Consider the following 6,526-nt stretch of genomic DNA (forward strand, 5'->3'; position numbering starts at 1 on the left):
CGCGTCGGTCGGACCTTCCCCGCGCCGCCCCCCCCCCCCCCCGCCTCGGAACCGCCCCCGCTTCCCGTTGGAAAAGAGCCAGCACGCGCCCCTCCGTCCCCCCGTCCCCCCGCCGCCCCGCGTCCGCCCCGGCGTCTCCGGGAGACGCCCCGACACGTTCGCCGGGCCGGGCGGACGGCCGCCTCGGCGCCCCCGCCCCCCCCCCCCGATAGGCAGCGAAAATAAAGCTTCTGTTTGGCCCAGCGGGCGACCCTCTCCCCCGGCCTTCGGCCTCGCCGCCGCGCCCACCCCCTCGCCGGCTCCCGTCCGTCGGTCGGAGGCTCGGAGCGCCCGCTGCGCGCCGAGCACTGGGCGAAGCGCTTGGGGAGGAAGGGCTCGAGGACGGGTGGCCGCGCGTCCCGTCCCCCCCCCCCCGGCCCTAGCGAGCAGGCGGTTCGGAGGGACAGACAGCGGCAGAAATAGCGGTGTTTATCGGGCGCTTGCCGCGTGCAGAGCACTGGGCTAAGCGCTTGGGAGAGGACAACGCGACGACAGACGGGTCCAGGAGGAGCTAACGCCGACCCTCCCCCTCGTTGTTCCCGTTTCCCCTCAGCCGGGAATCGGGTCTTCTCCGCCCCTCGAAGTACGTCCGGGGCGAGCCGGGCTCCCGGGGGAAACCGAGGCGGAGCACCTCGCTCCCCCACACCCGGTCCGGGCTTCCCGTCGGGCCGGGGGCTCCGAACCGACGTCCCCCTCCTCGGCCAGATCGGGCGCCGCCTCTCCGCCACAGAGAGGTGCCCGCCCGCTGGCGGCGGCGCGCCGCCGGACGCCCCCCGCCTCCCGACCCGGGACCCCCGTTCTGGGGGACGAGGCGCCGACCGGCCGCAGGCCGGAGAGCCCGTCACCCCCTTGGCCCGTTGGCGACCGGGCTAGATGGAAAACAAGGCCGGTGGACCCGGTGTCCGGCCCACCGGGGAGGATGGCCAAGGTGGAGGGTGGGCGGGCGGGAGTAAGTCCGTGTCTGCACGATAACCCGCTTTTAACCAGAGGCTAGGAAACGTTTTGGGGGGGAATCGTCTTGGCTTTGGGCCTCCCTCCTCCCTCGCACCCGTTTGCGCGTCTGTCCTAAAGACGACTTAGAAATATAATGAGGCCGGAAACCATTTCCTCTCCCCCCCCCCGCGCCCTCCTGGCAGCCTTGGCCTTGGGTTCCAGGGAGCCGGATGTTGCCCGGCGCCTGGGCTGGTGATCGTAGGGCCGATGGAGCCACCCAGACCCCCCTTTCTCCGAGTCCCAGTTGGATGGGGAGGAAGCGGCATCCGTCAGGCTCATCTTTTGGGCGTCACCGTGCGCGGAGCCCCGTGCCGAGCTCTCGGAGGGTGCAGCGTGACATTCTCCCCGACTCCTCTGAGCAGTCCCGAACCTTTGCCAAGAAAGTGGTTCGGGAAAGCCCGAGAAGGGAAGCTACCGTGTTCTCTAGTAATAGTATTTAAGCGCTTCGTGTGGTATGGCAGACGCTGTACTAAGCGCCGGGGTGGAGGCAAGCCGGGCCCGTTGGATCCGGTCCCTGTCTCTCATGGGGCTCACTGTCTTTCATCCCCGTCTTCCGGATGAGGCCCGGAGAAGTGAAGTGACTCGACCAAGGTCACCCAGCGGACAACGGCAGAGTCGAGATGAGGATTCATCGATGTCGGTATTTAAGCGCTTCCTATGTGCGGAGCGCCGTTCTGAGCGCTGGGGGAGATACGGGGTCATGGGGGTCGTCCCACCCGGGGCTCACACTCAATCCCCATTTTCCGGATGAGGGAACCGAGGCCCAGTGAAGTGACTTGCTCGCGGTCACACGGCTGAGTGGCAGAGGTGGGATTTGAACCCGTGACCTCCGACGCCCGAGCCCGGCCTCTTTCCACTGAGCCACGTTGCTTCCCAATAATAGAAGAACGCAGGGCCTTCTGACTGCCAGGCCCGGGCTCTACCCACTAGGCCACACTGCTTGTCCCTCCATAAAGGGCCCGTCTGCGTTCTGTGGTCCTCTCCCCAACGCTTAGCCCGGCGTTTTCCCCGCAGGAAGCGATCGATGAATAGCGGTTGGCAGTGGGCTAAGGTGTCTACCGCTCCCTTGTCCTCTCCCCGGTGTTTAGTCCAGTGCTCTGCCCTTAGGAAGCGCTCAATAAATAGTAGGGATCGACTGTGGGCAGGGATGGTGTCTACCCATCTTCCCCCAGCGCTCAGTCCAGCGTTCAGTACGCAGGAAGCGCTCAATAAATAGGCGGAATTGACCGTGGCCAGGGACGGTGGCCACCCCCTCTCTGTTCCTCTCCTCAGCGCTTAGTCCAGCGTTCAGCACGCAGGAGGCGCTCAATAAATAGTGGGGATTGACCCGTGGGCCTGGATGGTGCCCACCCACTCTGTGGTCCTTTCCCCAGCGCTTAGTCCAGCGTTCAGCACGCAGGAAGCGCTCAAGAAACAGTAAGGATCGACTGGGGACGGGGACCACCCACTCTAATCCTCTCCCCAGCGCTTAGCCCAGCGATCGGCACGCGGCGAGCGCCCAATAAATAGTCGGGATTGACTCCCCAGCGCTTAGCCCAGCGTTCGGCACGCGGGAGGCGCCCAATAAATGGTCGGGATTGACCCTGGGCACGGACAGCGTGTCCACCACTGGACAGTGTAGTCCTCTCCCCAGCGCTTAGCCCAGCGTTCGGCGCACGGGAAGCGCTCGATAAATAGTCGGGTTCGACTGTGGGCGGGGACGGTGTCCACCCACTCTAGTCCTCTCCCCAGCGCTTAGCCCAGCGTTCGGCACGCGGGAAGCGCTCAATCAATAGTCGGGATTGACTCTCCCCGACGCTGAGTCCACGTTCGGCGCCCAGGAAGCGCTCAATCAATAGGATTGACTCTCCCCAGCGCTTAGCCCGGCGTTCGGCATGCGGGAAGAGCTCAATAAATAGTCGGGATTGACTCTCCCCAGCGCTTAGCCCGGCGTTCAGCACGCAAGAAACGCCCAACAAATGGTGGGGATTGACCCCGGGCCTGGCCAGTGTCCACCACTGGACAGTGGAGGCCACTCCCCAGCGCTCAGTCCAGGGTTCAGCCCGCAGGAAGCGCTCAATAAGTAGTGGGGATTGACTGTGGGCAGGGGGTGTCGTCGTCCGCCCCCCCCCCGCCCGGGCCGCCCGCCTGAGGGGATGATTGACAGGGCGGTCGGGGGGCGGGGCCAGGGTTTTCCCGCCATTTTCGGCGGGGGGGAGGATGTGCTTCCGGGTCGCGGCGTCCCCCGGAAGTGACGTCGTGGCGGGGGCCGCTTCCGGGCCGCCGGATTCGCAGGGCAGGTGGGCCCGCCGCCCCTCCCCCTCCCCCGTGCTCCACCCTGAGCGAAGCGCTGGAGGCGGCTCATTCATCCATTCATTCGAGAGTATTTACTGAGCGCTTCCTAGGTGCAGAGCACTGTACTAAGCGCTTGGAATGAACAAGTCGGCAACAGATAGAGACGGTCCCTGCCCTTGGACGGGCTCCCCTTCCCCCTCCCCCCCCCCCGTGGGCGAGGCCCCTCAGAGGAGAGAAGCGTTGGAACTCAGTGCGGGGGGGGGGGGGGCGGTCCGGGGGCGTGGGTTCGAATCCCGCCTTTGCCCCCGGTCAGCTGTGTGACCGTGGGCCAGTCACTGCACTTCTCTGGGCCTCAGTGACCTCCTCTGCAAAATGGGGATGAAGCCCGGGACCCTCCCGTGGGACCACTCGATGACCCTGGATCTCCCCAACGCTTAGAACAGTGCTCGGCACAGAGTAAGCGCTTAACAAATGCCGACATTATTGTTATTATTCTTCTCTGGGCCTCAGTGACCTCCTCTGCAAAATGGGGATGAAGCCCGGGAGCCTCCCGTGGGACCACTCGATGACCCTGGATCTCCCCAACGCTTAGAACAGTGCTCGGCACAGAGTAAGCGCTTAACAAATGCCGACATTATTGTTATTATTCTTCTCTGGGCCTCAGTGACCTCCTCTGCAAAATGGGGATGAAGCCCGGGAGCCTCCCGTGGGACCACTCGATGACCCTGGATCTCCCCAGCGCTTAGAACAGTGCTCGGCACATAGTAAGCGTTCAACAGATACCGACATCATCATTATTATTATTAACCTGATTCCCCTGTGTCTACCCCAGCGCTTAAAACAGTGCTCGGCACCTAGTAAGCGCTTAACAAATACCAACATTATTATTATTCTCTGGGCCTCAGTTCCCTCCTCTGCAAAATGGGGATGAAGCCTGGGAGCCCCACGTGGGACCACCTGATGACCTTGTATCTCCCCCAGCGCTTAGAACGGTGCACGGCACAGAGTCAGCGCTTAACAGATACCATTATTATTATGATTCTTCTCTGGGCCTCAGTGACCTCATCTGCAAAATGGGGATGAAGACGAGGAGCCCCACGGGGAACCACCTCATGATCTTTTATAACAATAATAATAATGTTGGTGTTTGTTAAGCGCTTGCTGTGTGCAGAACACTGTTCTAAGCGCTGGGGTACATCAGGTTGTCCCACACGAGGCTCACGCTCTTCATCCCCATTTTGCAGATGAGGTCGCTGAGGCCCAGAGAGGTGAAGTGACTCGCCCACAGTCACACAGCTGACAAGTGGCAGAGCCAGGATTTGAGCCCATGACTTCTGTCTCCCCAACCCGGGCTCTTTCCACTAAGCCGTGCTGCTTCGCACGCTGCTTTTATCTCCCCCAGCGCTTAGAACAGTGCTGGGCACAGAGCAAGCGCCTAACAAATACCAACATTATTAGTTTTATTCTCTGGGCCTCAGTGACTTCATCTGCCAAATCCTTCTTGCCAAATCCAATGGCTCCTACTCCATTCTGATCCTCCTTGACCTCTCTGCCGCCTTTGACACCGTCGACCATCCCCTCCTCCATCATACCTTCTCTCACCTCGGCTTCACGGACTCCGTCCTCTCCCGGTTCTCCTCTCACCTCTCCGGCCGATCATTCTCGGTCTCCTACGCCGGAGCCTCCTCCCCCTCCCATCCTCTAACCGTCAGAGTTCCTCGAGGGTCGGTTCTCGGCCCTCTTCCGTTCTCCATCTACACTCGCTCCCTCGGCGAACTCATCCGCTCTCACGGCTTCGACTACCATCTCTACGCAGATGACACGCGGATCTACATCTCCGCCCCGCCCTCTCTCCCTCCCTTCGGGCTCGCGTCTCCTCCCGCCGCCGGGACGTCTCCGCCTGGATGTCGGCCCGCCACCTAAAACTCAACGTGAGGGAGACCGAGCTCCTCATCTTCCCTCCCGAACCCGGTCCTCTCCCGGACTTCTCTATCACCGTGGATGGCACGACCGTCCTTCCCGTCTCTCGGGCCCGCGATCTCGGTGTCGTCCTCGACTCGTCTCTCTCGTTCGCCCCACACGTCCTATCCGTCACCGAGACCTGCCGGTCTCACCTCTACGATATCGCCGAGATCCGCCCTCTCCTCTCCACCCGAACGGCTACCTTACCGTTATGGGCTCTCGTTATATCCCGGCTAGACTACCGTGTCGGCCTTCTCTCCGACCTCCCTTCCTCCTCTCTCGCCCCGCTCCGGTCTATCCTTCGCTCCGCCGCCCGGCTCATCTTCCCGCAGAGACGATCTGGGCACGTCACTCCCCTTCTTAAACAACTCCTGTGGTCACCTATCGACCTCCGCTCCAAACAGAAACTCCTCACTCTAGGCTTCGAGACTCTCCGTCACCTCGCCCCTTCCTACCTCTCCTCCCTTCTCTCTTTCCACCGCCCGCCCCGCACGCTCCGCTCCTCCGCCGCCCGCCTCCTCGCCGTCCCTCGGTCTCGCCCGTCCCGCCGTCGACCCCCGGGCCACGTCCTCCCGCGGTCCCAGAACGCCCTCCCTCCTCGCCTCCGCCAAACTGATTCTCTTTCCCTTTTCAAAACCCTACTTAAAAATCACCTCCTCCGAGAGGCCTTCCCAGACCGAGCTCCTCTTCCCCCTCTACTCCCTCTGCCATCCCCCCTTCACCTCTCCGCAGCTAAAGCCTCATTTTCCCCTTTTCCCTCCGCTCCTCCACCTCTCCCTTCCCATCCCCTCAGCACTGTACTCGTCCGCTCGACTGTATATATTTTCGTCACCCTATTTATTTTGTTAATTAAGCGTACATCGCCTCGATTCTATTTAGTCGCCATCGGTTTTTACGAGACGTTCTTCCCCTCGACGCTGTTTAGTGCCATCGTTCTCGTCCGTCCGTCTCCCCCGATTAGACCGTAAGCCCGTCAAACGGCAGGGACCGTCTCTATCCGTTGCCGACTTGTTCATCCCAAGCGCTTAGTACAGTGCTCTGCACATAGTAAGCGCTCAATAAATACTGTTGAATGAATTTGGAAAATGGGGATGAAGACCGGGAGCCCCACGGGGGTCAACCTGATGACCTTGTATCTCGCCCAGCGCTTAGAACAGTGCTGGGCATATAGTAATAATGTTGGTATTTGTTAAGCGCTTACTATGTGCCGAGCACTGTTCTAAGCGCTGGGGTAGACATAGGGGAATCAGGTTGTCCC

This window comes from Ornithorhynchus anatinus, chromosome 6 (assembly GCF_004115215.2).
Source record: "Ornithorhynchus anatinus isolate Pmale09 chromosome 6, mOrnAna1.pri.v4, whole genome shotgun sequence".
Taxonomy (NCBI): domain Eukaryota; kingdom Metazoa; phylum Chordata; class Mammalia; order Monotremata; family Ornithorhynchidae; genus Ornithorhynchus; species Ornithorhynchus anatinus.